The 21,072-nt window shown below is 44.6% G+C and overlaps 1 pseudogene; it reads right to left on the bottom strand.

Annotated features, from left to right (window-relative positions):
* Positions 1-18,285: 18,285 nt before the first annotated feature.
* Positions 18,286-20,208, bottom strand: LOC121794047 (annotated as a pseudogene).
* Between the last annotated feature and the right edge of the window lie 864 nt (positions 20,209-21,072).

The raw sequence follows: 21,072 nt of genomic DNA, 5'->3' as shown, positions 1-21,072 counted from the left end.
GTTTGCAAATGACTTGTAAATAAGTTTGCAAATGATTAGTACTCCAAATGAATGTCAAGAGCTGCTAATTTTTCTTTGGTTAAAAAGAATACATATTCCAATTCAATCATTACCTTGCTAATTTTCATTGGTTAATTTATAAAGGATATATACATGTCCATTTCAATAATTAATTGTAAAGTGTATTTGAGGATCAGTACCTTGCTAACCTTTCGATATATACATGTCCATTTCAATCATTAATTGTAAAGTGTATTTGAGGATCAGTACCTTGCTAACTTTTCATTGGTTAGAGCATCCGCAATGGATCAGGCTCGGTCGTCCTCGGGCATCCATTGCAAGCACCCGACGGATGGGGCGCCCGAGAGACACGACCAAAGCCCGATCTCGAAAAAAAAAATAATACAAAAAAATAAATTTTAATTATAAAACCGATTTTTAATTCTAAAAAATTGATTTTTAAATCTAAAAATTATTTTTTAACTTGAAATTAAAAACTATAATTTTACAATGATCCATACTAAAGTAATAGGTTTTCAACTCCAAGTTTCTTTGTGATTTCGATGTGGGACAATTAGTTTTACACTCAAAAGAGAGTCTTTTGTTGCTTTATGTAAAAGTTTGTTTGAGTTCAATACACAATCTATGTTTAGCCTAATGGTAAATGTATCTTGAAAAATTATAGAGATTGTGGTTTCAAGCCCCAAACTCAACATATTTTTTTTATTTTGACCTTTATTATATACTTTTCTCATTTTATTCGATTAATGTAAGTGTTTTATTTAAATTTATTGTGTTCTATAATAGTGTATTTATATTTTGCTATTTTTTATTTGATTAAAATTAAATATAAAATTTATAAATTCATTTTTTAAAATTAAGTAATGCATGCTTTTCATTTAGTAATTTAGGTTTTTTTTAATTTAGTAATGTAGTTTTTTTAATTAAGTAATGTAGTTGCTTTTTTAAAATTTGTGGTGTTTCATATAATATATTTTGGTATTTTAGTAATTAAAAACAAAAATAAAAAATAATAATATTAAAAATTAAAATCAAATTGAGTTTAATTGATAGGGCACCCACTAGGGCTCCGACTAGAGCCAAACCATTGCATAAAGAAGGGACATGACGTGGCAACCACTATGGCTTCCACTATTGATGAGTCCGCGAATTATTGATGTTAGTAAATGCTGGTAGAGAATTATGACACAATGAATTTACGTGGTTCGATTTACTGAGGTAAATCTACGTCCACGGGGAGAAATGAGGGCAGGTTTGTATTGCTTGATCTGCGAAAATACAGCTTACAACACAGACTTGCTATATGCTATTTTATCTCTAGAGAGCTTAACCCTTTTCTATCAGATCTAAGTTCTATTTATACATTGAACTAGGATCGTGGTTTGCAGCCCCACTAACAAGATCGTGGGTGAGCAATAACTGCTCAATAACTGCTTCATACCACTAAATAGATCGTGGGTATAGTGGAGGTCGTGGAGGCCTTTCGTGAGTCCACCAACTCCTAGTTCGGTCGAATGCTGAGACCGAACTGCTGGACTTTACCGATCAGCTCTTGCCGATCTGAGAGGAGAGCTTGACTGGTCGGCTTTTACCGAGCTGTAGGCTGAGTCCGAACTCTTTGGTCGTGCCGAACTCTTTGGTCGTGCCGAACTCTTTGGTGCCGAACAGATACTCTTTCTTGGGCTCTGGGCTGATGGGCCGTCACTGTTATTGGGCTTGCCATTAGGGTTTAGTTCGTACCCCATCACTACCCCCCCCGAAAAGCGAAGTGGATCACTTCGGCGAGGTGAGTCACTTCGGCATTCTGGATAACGGTAAGGGGGAGGCTGACGTCAGGGGACGTGCCTAGCGCATGCCTGCATTAAATGCGACAGTAAAATCCGGCCGTTGATTCCTGAAAAGGTGGGATTCGAAACGGCGCAACGATTTCGAAATCTTTCCCGTATCTGATAAATACGCTCTTTCTTCATCATTGAAGCACTTTTGCTGTTGCGTCTTCTATACTCTCTTTCTTTGCGAGAAGCCCCCTGAGAGAAGAGCTATAGCCGATCAGACGAAGAATGACGAGCTTCTGGCTCGTTTAGTGAAGCTGGAGGCCGATATCAAGGACTTAGAGTCCGATAAGAAAGATCTGGAGGCCGAGCTGAATACGACCATTGCTGAGAGGACTGCGTACGAGGATTACATCCGTGTGCGCGGGGGATTGACCATATCAGATGTTCAGAGTCGAGTTGACGAACTGTGGGAGGAATATCTTGTACTCCGGAGGAACAATGCGCTGGAGAGCTCGGCTTGCCAACAAGTTGTGAAATCACTACGGCGTTGGGCTTCTCGGTACAACATTGTTCTTTCTCGGCGCCCCTCCATAGAAAGATTCCTTCGGCATATCGTGCCAACAGATGCTCGCACTCCAGATCAAACCTCTGGTTCCCTTGTTCAAAATCCTACTCCAAGTCAACAACGAACTCCGGAACAGCCGGAAACGTCTAGACGAGAACGGGCTCAGGAGCAACCGGAATCGTCAAGACAGGGACGGACTGAAATTCGCCGAGGAGTTGTGACTATGAGCGAGCAAGATCAGCAGATGCTTATTGCAGAGACTCTTCATCGCCGAGGTGTTAGGACTTCTCGGGCTCGGGGAAGAGGCGTTGGGTCGAGGATAGCATCTCGTCGACCTGCTTATTCTTCATCTGCTCGGAACGACCGAACTCGGCTTCCAGAGGATTTTGTGAATAGGTGGCTCAACTTTAGCAACCCCGGACAGTAGAATAGTCCTTTGTAATAGTAGGGTAGCGGAGTTGTATGCTGAACAAGATTTGAAAAATGAAATTTTGTTTCCACCTCTAACACTGTATTTACAGCTTAGCGAAAAAATTTCATCGTACTTGTCCTCGGTCTTATGAAGTATACTTCTTTGATCGGACTTGGTCCTTGGTCTTATGAAATAAACTTCTTTGACCGGACTCGTCATTGGTCTGATGAAATAAACATCTTTGACCGGACTCGTCTTTGGTCTGATGAAATAAACATCTTTGACCGGACTCGTCTTTGGTCTGATGAAATAAACATCTTTGACCGGACTTGGTTTGTGTTCTAATTTGGCGATTTTTGTCGCCGGGATCGAACTTTCCCTTGTCCTAATTCGGCGAGTTTTATCGCGTGGATCGGACTTTCCCAGTTAACCGAAGTGGTCTTATGCAGTAAACCTCTTTGACTAGACATGGTCGTCCTCGGTCTTATGAGGTAAACTTCTTTGACCGAACTCAGTCGTCCTAATTCGGCGAGGTTTATCGCGTGGATCGGACTTTCCCTTATTGCAGTTCGTTTCAGACGAAGTGCTTATTAAGCTGAATTGCGGTCTTGTATCCTCCTTGGAAGCTTGGACGCACAATCGTTGGCTTATTGCAGTTCGTTTCAGACGGACTGCTTGTTAAGCTGAATTGTGGTCTTATATCCTCCTTAGAAGCTTGGACTCACAATAGTCTTTAATAATCGATCTAAAAAGGGGATCAGTCTTTAAAGAACGATATACCTTGGTACCATTTGTAAGAGACGACAAGCACATAGAGACAAAACACATAGAGAAAAAAAGAAAAAGACGAAAGAAAAAAAAAAAACTTTAAACTTTTATAAAACGACAAGTAAAAGATACAAGTAAAAAAAACAAACAAATAAAAACATGTACCCCTATGACCGAACTAGACACAAGACAGACTGACCGGACTTTGTCTCTTACAAGTGGAACTTCTTGAGGTTGGAGACGTGCCATGTTCGGGGTACTTGTTCTCCTGACATGTGAGTCAATTTATAAGACCCTTTGCCGAGGACTTCTGACACCCGATATGGACCCTCCCATGTGGGCTCGAGTTTGCCCAGCTTTTCTGCTCGGCTTACTTCGTTGTTTCTCAAGACGAGATCTCCCACTTGAAATTGAAGCTTTTTCACCCTTTGGTTATAGTACCGGGCTACTTGCTCCTTATACTTGGCTGCTTTTATGCACGCCAATTCTCTTCTTTCTTCGGCGAGATCTAGTTCTGCTCTCAGTCCGTCGTCATTCATTTCTGAGGAGAAATTTAGAGTTCGGGGACTGGGTACGCCGATCTCCACCGGGATTACGGCTTCAGTGCCGTACACCAGACTATACGGAGTTTCACCGTTGGAGGTTTTGGGTGTAGTTCGGTAGGACCATAGGACTTGAGGGAGATTTTCTACCCATTGTCCTTTGGCTTGTTCTAACCGAGCTTTTAACCCTTTCACCAGAATCCGGTTCGTTACTTCCGTTTGTCCGTTTGCTTGGGGATGGGAGACCGAAGTGAACCGCTGTTGAATGTTTAGCTCTTGGCACCAATTCTTGAACGTCTTGTCGGTGAACTGAGTCCCATTATCCGAGATGAGGATGTGGGGTATGCCAAATCGGCACACTATGTTCTTCCAGACGAAGTCCAATGCCTTTGAGCTCGTTATCGTAGCTAATGGTTCAGCCTCCACCCACTTCGTGAAGTAGTCCACGGCAACGATAAGGAATTTCATTTGCCGAGGAGCTTGAGGAAGTGGTCCCACTATGTCTATGCCCCATTGCATGAAAGGCCAAGGGCTTTGCATAGTGTACAGATCGGTCTGCGGCATCCTTGGGACATTTGCATGAATTTGGCACTTCGTACACTTCTTGACGAGCTGCACTGCCTCTTGTACCATGGTTGGCCAATAATATCCCCATCTCAGAACTTTTTTAGCTAAAGCTCTGGCTCCGATGTGGCTACCGCACGATCCTTCATGAACTTCTCTGAGGATGTAGTCCGTCTCTTCTGGTCCTACGCACCGCAATAACGGCTGGAGGTAAGACTTTCTAAAGAGGACTCCTTCATGAAGTTCGTACCGAAGAGCTCGGCACGTGATCTTCCGAGCTTCTCTCTTATCCTCGGGCAATTGTCCTTGATCCAGATACTGCAAGATCGGCGTCATCCAGTTCGGCGAGCTGGATACTGAATGTACCTCGGCTTCATCAATGCTTCGATGCATTAATTCTTCCGCCTTTGAGCTCGGATCTGAGGCCAACTTACTTAAGATATCTGCTCGGCTATTTTCCGCTCTGGGAATACGGATTATCCGAAAATAGGAGAAACTTCGGCTGATGCTTTGCGCTTTGTCCAAATACTTCTTCATTCTCTCGTCACGGGCTTCACTTGTACCCAACATGTGATTTACTATGACTTGTGAATCACAATGGACTTTGAGAGATTTGACGAGCAGACTTTGCGCTAACTGGAGTCCGGCCAGGAGGGCTTCGTACTCGGCTTCATTATTAGTAGTGGGGAATAGGAACCGAAGTGAGTAGGTTACCTCGTGTCCGTCGGGAGCGACAAGTAGAATACCAGCTCCACTTCCCATCTTGTTTGAAGCTCCATCTACGAATCCGCTCCAGCAGTCCGGCGGTTCTACTTCGGATTCCAAGGGCTGTGCTAGTTCGGCATTGGCAGAATTCTTCTGTTCGGCAATAACAGGACTTGCTTGATCGAACTTTGCTTCTGCAAGAAAATCTGCCAAGGCTTGTCCCTTGATGGCTTTCCGAGGTAGATATTCAATTGTGTGCTCTCCCAACTCTATAGCCCACTTGGCGATTCTGCCTGATGCTTCCGGTTTGGTCAACACTTGCCGAAGTGGCAGATCAGTTAAGACGCATACCTTGTGAGCATAGAAGTATGGCCGCAGTCTCCTTGCTGCATTTACTAATGCCAGAGCAATCTTTTCCAGTGGTTGATACCTTGTTTCTGGACCTCTTAATGCTCGGCTTGTAAAGTAGATGGGAAGCTGCTTTAGGCCTTCTTCTCGTACAAGCACCGCGCTGATGGTTTGATCCGATGCCGCTAAGTATAAGAATATTACTTCGGCTTCGGTTGGAGCAGAGAGCATAGGAAGCTCGGCTAGATAACTTTTGAGCTCGTCAAAGGCCTTTTTCTGCTCGGCTCCCCACTCGAACTTTGGTGCCTTTTTCAACACCGTGAAGAACGGCAGTTGCTTTTCGGCTGCTTGAGAAAGGAATCGATTCAGTGCGGCTAGGCATCCGGTTAGCCTTTGCACGTCATGTATGGACTTCGGCATTGCCATGTTTTGAACGACTTGAACTTTTGAGGGGTTTGCCTTGAGTCCGTCCTTTGAAACCCAACAACCCAGAAACTTTCCCGAATCTACCAAAAAGGTACACTTTTGGGGATTAAGTTTGAGGTTGGCTTTCTTGAGCACGTTGAGAGTGGACTTGAGGTTGTGCTCGTACTCCGAAGTGCTTTTGCTTTTGACGACTATATCGTCAACATACACTTCGACCTCCTTTCCAATCAGGTGCCGAAAAAGCTTGTCTACCATCCTTTGATAAGTGGCTCCGGCATTCTTTAAACCGAATGGCATCTTTTTATAAGCGAAAATGCCGAAATCAGTAATGAAGGCCGTTTTTGAAGCGTCAATCTCATCCATTAAAACTTGATGGTATCCTTTGTACAGATCAAGAAAACAAAAAATTTCAAAGCCTATCAAAGCTTCTACTTTTTTATCTATGTTCGGAAGGGGATAGCAATCTTTGGGACTGATGGGGTACGAACTAAACAAGCCCAACAGCAGTGACGGCCCATCAGCCCAAAGCCCAAGGAAGAGTATGAGTTCGGCATTACCAAAGAGTTCGGCCTCAGCCTACAGCTCGGTAAAAGCCAACCAATCAAGCTCTGCTCTCAGGTCGGCATCAAGCTCTACTCTCAGATCGGCAACCAAAGCAGTTCGGTCTCAGTATTCGACCGAACAAGGAGTTAGTGGACCCATGCAGGATTTCCACAACTTCCAACACACCCACTACCACGTGGCGTCAACTCAGGCCACGATCTTAGGCCATGACCTACACGACCTCCACGACCTAGAGTGATGATGTAAGCCACGATCTTAGTTCAATGTATAAATAGAACTTAGATCTGATAGAAAAGGGGGAGAATCTCTCTAGAGAAATAATCATATAGCAAGTCTGTGTTGTAAGCTGTAATTCGCAGATCAAGCAATACAAACCTGCCCCCATTTCTCCCCGTGGACGTAGATTTACCTCAGTAAATCGAACCACGTAAAATTCTCTGTGTCGTAATTTATTTTTACGAGCATTTATCATCATCAAAAATTCGCGGAATCATCACTGGCGCCGTCTGTGGGAAACAGAGAACCAAATCTGTGATAAAGCGAATTTTTGACCCTTTTTCCACTACAAAAACAAAAAAAAAAAATGCATGCCAGACCGCACAACTCCCGTGCCTCCATCCGTGATGACCATGAGGAAACTAACCCAGCAGCCCATAGGCCTGGAAAGCAGCCTCGTGAGAAGTCTGTATCCAGTTCTCACGGTGAAGGAACAAGCCGCTCAAAAGGTCCACACACCGAGTCTTCCCAGCAGCCTGATTTGAATGAGGCTGTCAAGCTGTTCTTGGCTGAGAAGCAGGAGGAGTTCTTAACCTTCCTGCAGAAGAGCCAACAGCCGGAGAAGACAACGACGGATTCTCCCTCCTCGTCTAAGCATGAAAGTCACTACCGCAGTAGTGACGTGTCTTCCAGGAGAGAGAATCCTCAACCCCGACATGTTCCTGTTTCTCCTCGGCACCGGAATCACAGGAGAACCCCTTCTCCTCCGTACCGAAGAGATGTCGGGTTCGCCATGTACGGAGCGTTAAAGACTCCGTTCTCGGACGATATCATCCGAACTCCTTTGCCGCGGAACTACCGAACTCCGTCGATAACCTATGACGGACTCGTGGATCCTCATGACTTCTTGGGACGCTATCAGTATAATATGGCGAACCAGGGTCTCAATGAGGTCCACATGTGCAAGCTGTTCCCCGAGCTGCTCATCGGGAACGCCAGAAGGTGGTTCGACAGCCTTCCTCAAGGCAGCATTAGATCCTACCGAGATCTAATGGATGCTTTCCACAGGAGGTTCTTTCAGAAAGCGGAAGCCCGAATTACTTCGGCTCAGCTGCTTTCTATACGTCAAGGTCGCGACGAAAAGATCAGCGACTTCCTGACGAGATTCCACAAGGAATGCCTACAAGTAAATGATCTTAACGATCTACTTGTCATTTCGGCATTCCAAAATGGAATCCTGCCCGGAGCTCTCTACAGAAAGCTCGTGGAGTGCGGCCCGCAAACAGCTCAAGAAATGTGGGACATTGCGGACCAGTTTTCCCGTGCGGATGAGGCAGACCGTCGAAAACGGTCTTTAGACAGCTCATCCCAAGAAGAGAAAAAGAAGCCCGATCAAAGCGGCCAGGTGCTTCCTCGCCGAACTCCTTTTGAAAGAATTCAAAGGGCACCGGTACAAGGCAGATTGGGGCCACGGCTCAATCCTGGGAAGCCGCCCGCTCAGTTCGTACCATTAAACAAGTCAAGAACGGAAATTTTCGAACTACATTCCGATATGTTCGAAAAACCAAAGCGGATGACGAAATCAGCCGCGCGGCGACCTCAGGATCAATATTGCTCCTTCCATCAAGCCCACGGTCATGATACCGAGGAGTGCCGAAATTTGGCTGCAGGTATTGATGTTCTTGTGAAAACAGGAACGTTAAAAAAATACCAAAGCAAGCAGCCGAAAAAGAACAAAAAGCAGAGAGGTGCGAACTGCAATCCTCAGGATCCGAAAAGGCATGAAGATCCCGAAGACGACGACGAGCCGCAATATGATGGAGTAATCCAGACTATTGATGCTCTCCCTGCCGGGAAAACTAAGTCGTCCCTAAAAGCAGAACGCAGAGGTTCCAATCAAGAGGAGCCGACACATAAAAGGCTGAAGAAAGACGAAGTGATTACATTTTCAGATGCCGATCCCGTCCCAGCCATCTCTCCTCACCAAGACGCTATTGTCATTCAAGCCGGAGTGGCAAACAAACTGATCCACAGAGTATTTGTGGATACAGGAGCGTCAGTCAGCGTTCTTTTTAAAGAATGTTTTGATAAAATGGAAGTGGATCCAGCTCGGCTCAGTCCGGCTCCACTTCCTCTGAAAAGTTTCGCCCAGGAAGACACCCGCCCTGAAGGTATTATCAGCCTTCCGATCACGGTGGGAAAAGCGCCTACAAGCTCCAATACGATGATCGAGTTCTTTGTGGTAAAAGCTCGGTCCCCGTACAACATCATCCTGGGGAGAGACTGGCTCAACACAGTTCGGGCCGTTTGCTCTACTTATCACCTCACTATCAAGATCCCCACTAAAGGTGGGATAGCGGTCATCCGAGGTGATCAAAAGAGAGCAAAAGAATGTCTGCAGATTGCGCTTAAAAGTGCCGAGCAACCAGTTCGGCACCATCAAGCATAGCAATCACAGCAACCGGAGTCAGAGGCAAGCGAGATGACCGAAGTCACTTCAGAGCCGAACTCAATGACCGTTCAGTTATACGAAGATGATCCATCCAGAGTGGTCAAGATCGGCTTCGCAGGAACGCCTCTACTCCGGGAAAAAAACCATCCAGCTCCTCAAGGAGTATAAAGACGTCTTTGCATGGTCTCCGTTGGACATGACCGGAGTGCCCCCCGAGGTAATCACTCATCGGTTAAATATTGATCCTTCGGTCCGGCCGATAAAACAGAAGCAAAGACTCTTTGCGGCAGAAAGAAGCCAAGTCATCCATGACGAAGTCCGCCAATTACTAAAAGCGGATGTACTATTCGAGGTAAAATATCCTTCCTGGGTGGCCAATCCTGTAATGATCAAGAAAAAAGGAGGAGGATGGCGGATGTGCATAGATTTTACCGATCTAAACAAGCACTGTCCTAAAGATTGCTATCCCCTTCCGAATATAGATAAAAAAGTAGAAGCTTTGATCGGCTTCGAAATTTTCTGTTTTCTTGATTTATACAAAGGATATCACCAAGTGTTGATGGATGAGAGTGACGCTCCGAAAACAGCTTTCATTACCGATTTCGGCATTTTCGCTTATAAAAAGATGCCATTCGGTTTAAAGAATGCCGGAGCCACTTATCAAAGGATGGTAGACAAGCTTTTTCGGCACCTAATCGGAAAGCAGGTTGAAGTGTATGTCGACGACATAGTTGTCAAAAGCAAAAGCACTTCGGAGTACGAAGACAACCTCAAGTCCACTCTCAACGTGCTCAAGAAAGCCAACCTCAAACTTAATCCCCAAAAGTGTACCTTTTTGGTAGATTCGGGAAAGTTTCTGGGTTGTTGGGTTTCAAAGGACGGACTCAAGGCAAACCCCTCCAAAGTTCAAGTCGTTCAGAACATGACAATGCCGAAGTTCATACATGACGTGCAAAGGCTAACTGGATGTCTAGCCGCACTGAATCGATTCCTTTCCCAAGCAGCCGAAAAGCAACTGCCGTTCTTCAAGGTGTTGAAAAAGGCACCAAAGTTCGAGTGGGGAGCCGAGCAGAAAAAGGCCTTTGACGAGCTCAAAAGTTATCTAGCCGAGCTTCCTATTCTCTCTGCTCCAACCGGAGCCGAAGTAATATTCCTATACTTAGCGGCATCAGATCAAACCATCAGTGCGGTGCTTGTACGAGAAAAAGGCCTAAAGCAGTTTCTCATCTACTTTACAAGCCGAGCATTAAGAGGTCCAGAAACAAGGTATCAACCTCTGGAAAAAATTGCTCTGGCGTTAGTAAATGCAGCAAGGAGACTGCGGCCATATTTCTATGCTCACAAGGTATGCGTCTTAACCGATCTGCCTCTTCGGCAAGTTTTGACCAAGCCAGAAGCATCAGGCAGAATCGCCAAATGGGCCATAGAGCTGGGAGAACACTCAATCGAGTACCTACCTCGGAAAGCCATCAAGGGACAAGCCTTGGCAGATTTTCTTACAGAGGCCAAGTTCGATCAAGCAATCCCTGTCATTGCCGAACAGAAAAAGTCTGCCAATGCCGAACTAGCACAGCCCTTGGAATCCGAAGTAGAGCCGCCGGACTGCTGGAGCGGATTCGTAGATGGAGCTTCAAACAAGATGGGAAGTGGAGCTGGTATTTTACTTGTCGCTCCCGACGGACACGAGGTAACCTACTCACTTCGTTTCCTATTCCCCACTACTAATAATGAAGCCGAGTACGAAGCCCTTCTTGCCGGACTCCAGTTAGCGCAAAGTCTGCTCGCCAAATCTCTCAAAGTCCATTGTGATTCACAAGTCATAGTAAATCACATGTTGGGTACAAGTGAAGCTCGTGACGAGAGAATGAAGAAGTATTTGGACAAAGCGCAAAGCATCAGCCGAAGTTTCTCCTATTTTCGGATAATCCGCGTTCCTAGAGCGGAAAATAGCCGAGCAGATACCTTAAGCAAGTTGGCCTCAGATCCGAGCTCAAAGGCGGAAGAATTAATGCATCGAAGCATTGATGAAGCCGAGGTACATTCGGTATCCAGCTCGCCGAACTGGATGACGCCGATCTTGCAGTATCTGGATCAAGGACAATTGCCCGAGGATAGGAGAGAAGCTCGGAAGATCACGTGCCGAGCACTTCGGTACGAACTTCATGAAGGAGTCCTCTTTAGAAAGTCTTACCTCCAGCCATTATTGCGGTGCGTAGGACCAGGAGAGACGGACTACATCCTCAGAGAAGTTCATGAAGGATCGTGCGGTAGCCACATCGGAGCCAGAGCTTTAGCTAAAAAAGTTCTGAGATGGGGATATTATTGGCCAACTTTGGTACAAGAAGCAGTGCAGCTCGTCAAGACCTGCCCGAAGTGCCAAATCCATGCAAATATCCCAAAGATGCCGCAGACCGATCTATCCACTATGCAGAGCCCTTGGCCTTTCATGCAATGGGGCATAGACATAGTGGGACCACTTCCTCAAGCTCCTCGGCAAATGAAATTCCTAATTGTTGCCGTGGACTACTTTACGAAGTGGGTGGAAGCTGAACCATTAGCTACGATAACGAGCTCGAAGGCATTGGATTTCGTCTGGAAGAACATAGTGTGCCGATTTGGCATACCCCACATCCTCATCTCGGATAACGGGACTCAGTTCACCGACAAGACGTTCAAGAATTGGTGCCAAGAGCTGAATATTCAACAGCGGTTCACTTCGGTCTCTCATCCACAAGCAAACGGACAAACGGAGGTAACAAATCGTATCCTGGTGAAAGGGTTAAAAGCTCGGTTAGAACAAGCCAAAGGACAATGGGTAGAAAATCTCCCTCAAGTCCTATGGTCCTACCGAACTACACCCACAACCTCCAGCGGTGAAACTCCGTACAGTCTGGTGTACGGCACTGAAGCCGTGATCCCGGTTGAGATCGGCGTACCCAGTCCACGAACTCTACATTTCTCCTCAGAAATGAATGATGACGGACTGCGAGCCGAGTTAGATCTGGCCGAAGAAAGAAGAGAATTGGCGTGCATAAAAGCAGCCAAGTACAAGGAGCAAGTAGCCCGGTATTACAACCAACGGGTGAAGAAGCTGCAATTTCAAGTGGGAGATCTCGTCTTGAGAAACAACGAAGTAAGCCGAGCAGAAAAGCTGGGCAAGCTCGAACCCACATGGGAAGGTCCGTATCGGGTGTCAGAAGTCCTCGGCAAAGGGTCTTACAGATTGGCTCACATGTCAGGAGAACAGGTACCCCGAACATGGCACATTTCCAACCTCAAGAAGTTCCATTTGTAAGAGACAGTTCGGTCAGTCAGTCTTATGTGCTTTCCTTGTTTTTTATTTTGCTCTCTTTGCCTATGTGCGTTTTTGTTTGTCTTACGTGCGTTGTGTCTGTCTATGTGAGTGTCGTCTCTTACAAATGTAACTGAGGTATCTTGTTCTTCGAAGGCTGATCCCCTTCTTAGAACGTGTACAAGCCAACGATTGTGAGTCAAAGCTTCTAAAGAGGATACAAGACCACAATTCAGCTTAAACAAGCAGTTCGTCTGAAACGAGCTGCAATAAGCCAACGATTGTGAAGTCCAAGCTTCTAAAGAGGATACAAGACCACAATTCGGCTTAAAAATCAAGCACTTCGTCTGAAACGAACTGCAACGAAAGTCCGATTCTCGCGATAAAACTTGCCTGAATTAGGACAAGGGAAAGTCCGATCCACGCGATAAAACTCGCCAAATTAGGACACAAGCTTAGTCCGGTCAAAGATGTTTATTTCATCAGACCAAAGACGAGTCCGGTCAAAGATGTTTATTTCATCAGGCCAAAGACGAGTCCGGTCAAAGATGTTTATTTCATCAAGACCAAGGACCAAGTCTGGTCAAAGAAGAGTTCACTTCATAAGACCGAGGACAAACATCAACTTACCCCGTACCATTATCCAGAATGCCGAAGTGACTCGCTTCGCCGAAGTGATTCACTTCGTCTTTCGGGGGGGGGTAGTGATGGGGTACGAACTAAACAAGCCCAACAGCAGTGACGGCCCATCAGCCCAAAGCCCAAGGAAGAGTATGAGTTCGGCATTACCAAAGAGTTCGGCCTCAGCCTACAGCTCGGTAAAAGCCAACCAATCAAGCTCTGCTCTCAGGTCGGCATCAAGCTCTACTCTCAGATCGGCAACCAAAGCAGTTCGGTCTCAGTATTCGACCGAACAAGGAGTTAGTGGACCCATGCAGGATTTCCACAACTTCCAACACACCCACTACCACGTGGCGTCAACTCAGGCCACGATCTTAGGCCATGACCTACACGACCTCCACGACCTAGAGTGATGATGTAAGCCACGATCTTAGTTCAATGTATAAATAGAACTTAGATCTGATAGAAAAGGGGGAGAATCTCTCTAGAGAAATAATCATATAGCAAGTCTGTGTTGTAAGCTGTAATTCGCAGATCAAGCAATACAAACCTGCCCCCATTTCTCCCCGTGGACGTAGATTTACCTCAGTAAATCGAACCACGTAAAATTCTCTGTGTCGTAATTTATTTTTACGAGCATTTATCATCATCAAAAATTCGCGGAATCATCAGGGACAGTGCTTATTTAGATCGGTGAAATCTATGCACATCCGCCATCCTCCTTCCTTTTTCTTGATCATGACAGGATTGGCCACCCACGAAGGATACTTCACTTCGAATAACACATCCGCCTTCAATAATTGACGGACTTCGTCATGGATGACTTGACTTCGTTCTGCCGCAAAGAGTCTTTGCTTCTGTTTTATCGGCCGGACTGAAGGATCAATATTTAAACGATGAGTGATTACCTCGGGAGGCACTCCGGTCATGTCCAACGGAGACCATGCAAAGACGTCTTTATACTCCTTGAGGAGCTGGATGGTTTTTTCCCGAAGTAGGGGCGTTCCCGCGAAGCCGATCTTAACCGTTCTGGATGGATCGTCTTCGTACAGCTGAACTGTCATCGAGTTCGGCTCCGGTATGACTTCGGTCATCGCCTCTGACTCCGGCTGCTGTGATTGCTATGCTTGGTGGTGCCGATCTGACTGCTCGGCACTTCTAAGCGCAATTTGCAGACATTCCTTTGCTCTCTTTTGGTCACCTCGGATGACCGCTATCCCTCCTTTAGTAGGGATCTTGATGGTGAGGTGATAGGTGGAGCAAACGGCCCGAACTGTGTTGAGCCAGTCTCTTCCCAGGATGACGTTGTACGGGGACCGAGCTTTCACCACGAAAAACTCAATCATCGTACTGGAGCTAGTAGGCGCTTTCCCCACCGTGATCGGAAGGCTGATAATACCTTCAGGGCGGGTGTCCTCCTGAGTGAAGCTCTTCAGGGGAAGCGGAGCCGGACTGAGCCGAGCTGGGTCCACTTCTAGTTTGTCGAAGCACTCTTTAAAAAGAATGCTAACCGACGCTCCTGTATCCACAAACACCCTGTGGATCAGTTTGTTTGCCACTCCGGCTTGGATGACAATGGCGTCTTGGTGAGGAGAGATGGCCGGGACGGGATCAGCAGCCGAGAACGTAATCACTTCGTCCTGCTTCAGCCTTTTATGCGTTGGCTCCTCTCGATTGGAGCCTCTGCGTTCTGACTTTAGGGACGACTTGGTCTTCCCGGCAGGGAGCGCGTCAATAGTCTGGATTACTCCATCATATTGCGGCTCGTCATCGTCTTCGGGATCCGGCTGCCTTTTCGGATCCTGAGGGGCGCAGTTCGCACCACTCTGCTTTTTATTCTTCTTTGGCTGCTTACTTCGGTATTTTTTCAATGTCCCTGCCTTCACAAGAACATCGATACCTGCAGCCAAGTTTCTGCACTCCTCAGTATCGTGACCGTGGTCTTGATGGTAGGAGCAGTAGTTATCCTGTGGTCGGCGCGCGGCTGATTTCGTCATCCGTTTTGGCTTTTCGAATAGGTCAGAGTGCAGTTCGAAAATTTCCGCTCTCGGCTTGTTCAGCGGTACGAACTGAGCGGGCGGCTTCTCGGGATTGAGACGAGGTCCCAATCTGTCTTGCACCGGAGCCCTTTGAATTCTTTCAAATGGAGTCCGGCGAGGATGCCCCTGATCGCTATGATCGGGCTTCCTTCTGTCTCCTCGGGACGATGAGCTGTCTAACGACCGTTTACGACGGTCTGCCTCATCGGCCCGGGAGTACTGGTCCGCAATGTCCCACATTTCCTGAGCTGTCTGCGGACCGCACTCAACGAGCTTCCTGTAGAGAGCTCCGGGCAGGATTCCATTTTGGAATGCCGAGATGACAAGCAGATCGTTGAGATCGTCTACTTGCAGGCATTCCTTGTGGAATCTTGTCATAAAGTCGCTAATTTTTTCGTCGCGACCTTGACGAATGGAAAGCAGCTGAGCCGAAGTGATTCGGGCTTCCGCTTTCTGAAAGAACCTCCTGTGGAAGGCATCCATTAGATCTCGGTAAGATCTGATGCTGCCCTGGGGGAGGCTATCGAACCACCTTCTCGCGTTCCCGATGAGCAGCTCGGGAAACAGCTTGCACATGTGGACCTCGTTGAGACCCTGGTTCGCCATGTTATATTGATAGCGCCCCAAGAAATCGTGAGGGTCCACGAGCCCGTCGTAAGTCATCGACGGAGTTCGGTAGTTCTGTGGTAGGGGAGTTCGGGTGATGTCGTCCGAGAACGGAGTCTTCAGTGCTCCGTACACGGCGAATCCGATATCTCGTCGGTATGGAGGAGATTGAGTTCTCCTGTGATTCCGGTACCGAGGAGGAGCTGGAATATGTCGGGGTTGAGGATTCTTTCTCCTGGGAGATGCGACACTACTGCGGTAGTGACTTTCTTGTGCGGAGGGAGAAGGAGAATCCGTCGTTTTCATCTCCGGCTGCTTTTGGCTTTTTCGCAGGAAGGTTAAGAATTCCTCCTGCTTTTCAGCCAAAAACTGCTTGACAGCCTCATTCAAATCGGGCTGCTGGGAAGACTCAGTGGGACGATTTTTGGAGCGGCTTGTTCCTTCGCCATGAGAACTGGTGGTGGATTTATCCCTAGGCTGTTTTCCCGACCTATGGGATGGATTGGCTTCCTCCTGGTTCTCACGGGCTGGAATACGGGTATTCTGCGATCTGGTATGCATTTTTTGGGTGGAAAAAATGGATCAAAAATTCGCTTTATCACAAATTTTGTTCTCTGTTTCCCACAGACGGCGCCAGTGATGAGTCCGCGAATTATTGATGTTAGTAAATGCTGGTAGAGAATTATGACACAATGAATTTACGTGGTTCGATTTACTGAGGTAAATCTACGTCCACGGGGAGAAATGAGGGCAGGTTTGTATTGCTTGATCTGCGAAAATACAGCTTACAACACAGACTTGCTATATGCTATTTTATCTCTAGAGAGCTTAACCCTTTTCTATCAGATCTAAGTTCTATTTATACATTGAACTAGGATCGTGGTTTGCAGCCCCACTAACAAGATCGTGGGTGAGCAATAACTGCTCAATAACTGCTTCATACCACTAAATAGATCGTGGGTATAGTGGAGGTCGTGGAGGCCTTTCGTGAGTCCACCAACTCCTAGTTCGGTCGAATGCTGAGACCGAACTGCTGGACTTTACCGATCAGCTCTTGCCGATCTGAGAGGAGAGCTTGACTGGTCGGCTTTTACCGAGCTGTAGGCTGAGTCCGAACTCTTTGGTCGTGCCGAACTCTTTGGTCGTGCCGAACTCTTTGGTGCCGAACAGATACTCTTTCTTGGGCTCTGGGCTGATGGGCCGTCACTGTTATTGGGCTTGCCATTAGGGTTTAGTTCGTACCCCATCAACTATGGCATCCATTGTGGATGCTCTTATAATAGATATACATGTTCCAATTCAATCATATATATAGTGAACTGTATTTGAGACTTCGTGAAGTTTGGTTTTATAACAAGATATAGTGAGAGACTGAGTATAAATTAAAATTAATTTTAGTTAAAAGTAAATTACTAATATTGAATTTTATGTTATTATTTAATTATATCGATTAAATTTAAGATAATTTTAGTAGGGTTTGGTAAATAAGATTAAAACAATATTTATCTTATTTTTTTTAGTAAAAAACTAAAAATGAGTAAAACTGATTAAATTTAATTTACGCTGATTTATTAAATCGTGAATCAGTCAAATACCTATTAAAATTGATTAATCTTGCATCTGACTTTGAGAATTTATACGCATGATTGTCAAGCATAGTCTGATTCGGTCAATTTGTACCATGCATATCAAGTTTTGTGTGTGCACGGTCTTGGCATCAATGTACACACCTTTGGTACATATGGTATGAATTGCATCAAATCATACGAACATACTATTACACTATATATGCTCGTGCACAACCTCGGCAATGCTTATGCAGAGTTGGAACGAGTTAACTATTTATTATCATTTTTCTAAAACAAGTACAAAAAATGAAATGACTCTACTACAGTGGAACGGAGATAGTAATAGTTTAGTTGGGCAGTTAATATTTAATCGTGATTAATCACACTAATAAACATACAATAATTATGATTATGTAGGGTTAGCACATCTAATGAATAGTGACAGCATAGTACCTAATCGCACAAAGCAAGGATTTAAAGTCGTCTTATCCTTAGTGATGGACCATAGAATTTAAGAAAAGTGTTCATTGTGTGTTAGATTTTCTTAGTGAGTATTGGCGGATTAATTAATTTTAGCAATGTGAGTGGGTTTAAAAGAGAAATGTATTTTATAGTTGAATTAACCATATCATTTTGCAAGTGGGGAGTTTTTACGTACATCTCCTGGGGTTTTATAGTAAGAAAAACAAAGTTTTATGTGCGATTTCACAATTTTAATCGATTCAATACAAGTGTTCAATTTATTTATGATAAATAGTTCACTGATTATACTTTTGAACCATATGGTGAACATGAACAATGTTGAAATTAAACTCAAATTACTTTAACCAAAGTGTATAATGAGTCATGATCACATAGAAAATACTATAACCATGAGCACATATGGTTGGAAGGGACCATTGTGTATGTTGGAGCCATTCGTTTATCACAGGTTGTTTCCGAATGTTTCGTGACGCATCAGCACCAGAGAGTGAACAAACTAAGACACACGTAGTAATAGTAACCCAAACCATAGGTTTACCAAAAATCGCGCCACAAAAGGTTCTCATTGGTGAAGGATCCGGTTCTATGGAACCAACATCCCTACATGACTACTTCAGCAGCTCAGCTGCATATCTTGCTTCATGGCAGTTACAATCGTACATTAAGACGTTCGAATGTCTGCTTGTTCGGCTTGAAACTGTCTTTCGAGTTGCATTGTCTGATGGTAGAGGTTAATGTCCAGTCCATCAACATTTCTTCCAACTCGAGCCTTCAAAATTCCCTGAGAAAGATAAATCATCTATACAGTCAAGCAACATGTGTAGCATCCACCACCAACGTATAAATTCAAATTCCATACAATAACACCAACTAGTACAACGAACAAGTGGATGATCATAGACTCAGAGGCTAAGAAAGTTTTCACGTGAATGGAAATGAGCCACCTTACCTCATTATTTGGCTCAATCTGCAGTTCCCCGATGAACTGGTAGAGAGAACCTGGGCGCAGATTAAGGGTCAGGTACTGTCGTCTCCATCAACGATTATAGCCACCGCCGTCTCCAAATCATACTCTTGTATCCTAGAAATGCACAGAACGATGTCATTCTTCCCCAATTTTGTTCGGCATTGAACATGTGTAATTATAGACAAAAATCATGATCGGATCAAAGACCTCTTCATTCATGATCGGATCGTACAAAATATCAATTCTAATTTCTACAAGATAAAAGCGCTAGACTTAAGCTACTATCTCCATCAACAATCACATATACTAATGAAAGATTTGATCTTCACAATTATTTTTCACATTGTGGAGAAATATGCACAAACAGAGATATATAGAGCTATTGGCTAAACGAACTGCCAAAGATGTACCAACGAAGCCCTCTTCATTCACGGTTGAATCATACAAATATCCGATAGAGTATTAACTTAAAAAAGATAGGAAGCTAGCTGTGGAAGTTCTTGATACATGCTGCATTTTATACATACAAAATAAGGCAAAAAAAATCACCAAACAGTTCCAATTAGCTATCATATCATATATATATAGCTCTTCAAATCTTGAATAGTAAAACAACAACTAAAAAACTCTCCAGAGCTTAGTTTTGAAACAAAGTTTCTCACATGCAGGGGAGGTGTTCGATAAAATGCTCAATCATACTATTGAAAAAATGCAACAAAGGAATCTCATAAATCTCTAATATTATCAATAAAAAATGCTGTCTTTTACTTAGAAGACATTTTAGAATTCCAAACTTAGAAGCCCTACCTAAACAATTACCATCAAAATAAGCAGAGATTTCAAAAAGATAATCAAACCACACTTGATCGAATACTTACTTCCCAATAACCCTAAATGAGGCTCCTTGCTTGAAATTTGCAGAAGACGGGTTCAATTCTTGTAAACGAACCAATGCACCAGCACTAATTGTAGACGCATCCATGTTCAATCGGTTCTGCAACAGAAGTGAAGCGGGAAATAAGGTTCAGCCTTTGGGTTTTTTCCAGTCAAATACGTATAAATTTATAAAAATTAAATCTTCTATACTATAATAAATCCCAAATCGTGACAAACTCATAGTTTAGGATGTTTAGGTGGGTGATTATCACAAGTTGTTTAGTAATTTGAGGTATAAAGTTTAGGTTTCATCCACTCATTTGCTATTTTTAGAGCTAACGAGTGGGTCGAAGTCTTGATGCAAGAACAAGTCTAAAACGAGCTTAAACGGAGTTGAACGGGCCAATACATAGATTTTGCCCGCCCGGGCATTTTCTAGGCGAAAAAATACCCACCCGGGCGTTTTGGTTGGAATTGCACATCAAGATACAGAGAGTTCGCCCGGTGGGGCATTTTTCATCCGAAGAAACGCTTGCCCGGGCATTTTTGACAGACTCATTATTTTGCCCATTTTTCACTCCAAGTATAAAAGGGGACTTCACACACTTCGAACCCTAACTTCGACACTACCAAATCAAGCTAGAGATCAAGAGAATGAAGAGGATTTGAAGGCCAAGGAGCTTCTCCTTTCAAGAGATTGAAGGAGAAGACTCTCCACTATCAATCCCACCAATAGGGAGTTCTAGTTTATCTTTCTACTATGTTTTTCTTCCATTTCCTTTGTATTTCACTTTATTTTGACTTTGATCATGTTTAGTTAAGTTTCTAGTTGCGATTTGGTGAAGTTTGGATGGATTGTATGGATTGATCCTTTGGTTTAATGCTTATCTATCTCATTTTGTTGATTGTGGAGCTTTTATTATCTAATTGCTTAGCTACCAATTAGATACATCTTTTGCTTGATTGTTTCCTTTGAGAAATGCATGATTAGGATAGATGTGCAATCAACAACTCCGTGCAACCCATGTGATCGAGAGATGCATGTGCTAGAGAGAGGGCTTGAGTCCGTAGAATTAGGGAGTCGATCTCGAAGTGTTGGGAGGAGACTCCGACATTAGAGGTCGATCAAAGCTTAGATGCACTCGAGAGAGGGTCTAACCAACAATCCCGACTTTCCTAACCATAATTGAGGCCCAATAGATGAGCATGACCCGTAGGTGACATCATTGATCCATTCTTTTATCCATTAAATCAGTAAACGA

This window comes from Salvia splendens, chromosome 3 (assembly GCF_004379255.2).
Source record: "Salvia splendens isolate huo1 chromosome 3, SspV2, whole genome shotgun sequence".
NCBI classification, from domain to species: domain Eukaryota; kingdom Viridiplantae; phylum Streptophyta; class Magnoliopsida; order Lamiales; family Lamiaceae; genus Salvia; species Salvia splendens.
Note: the sequence above shows the minus strand (reverse complement) of the source record. Positions and strands in the feature narration are given on the sequence as shown.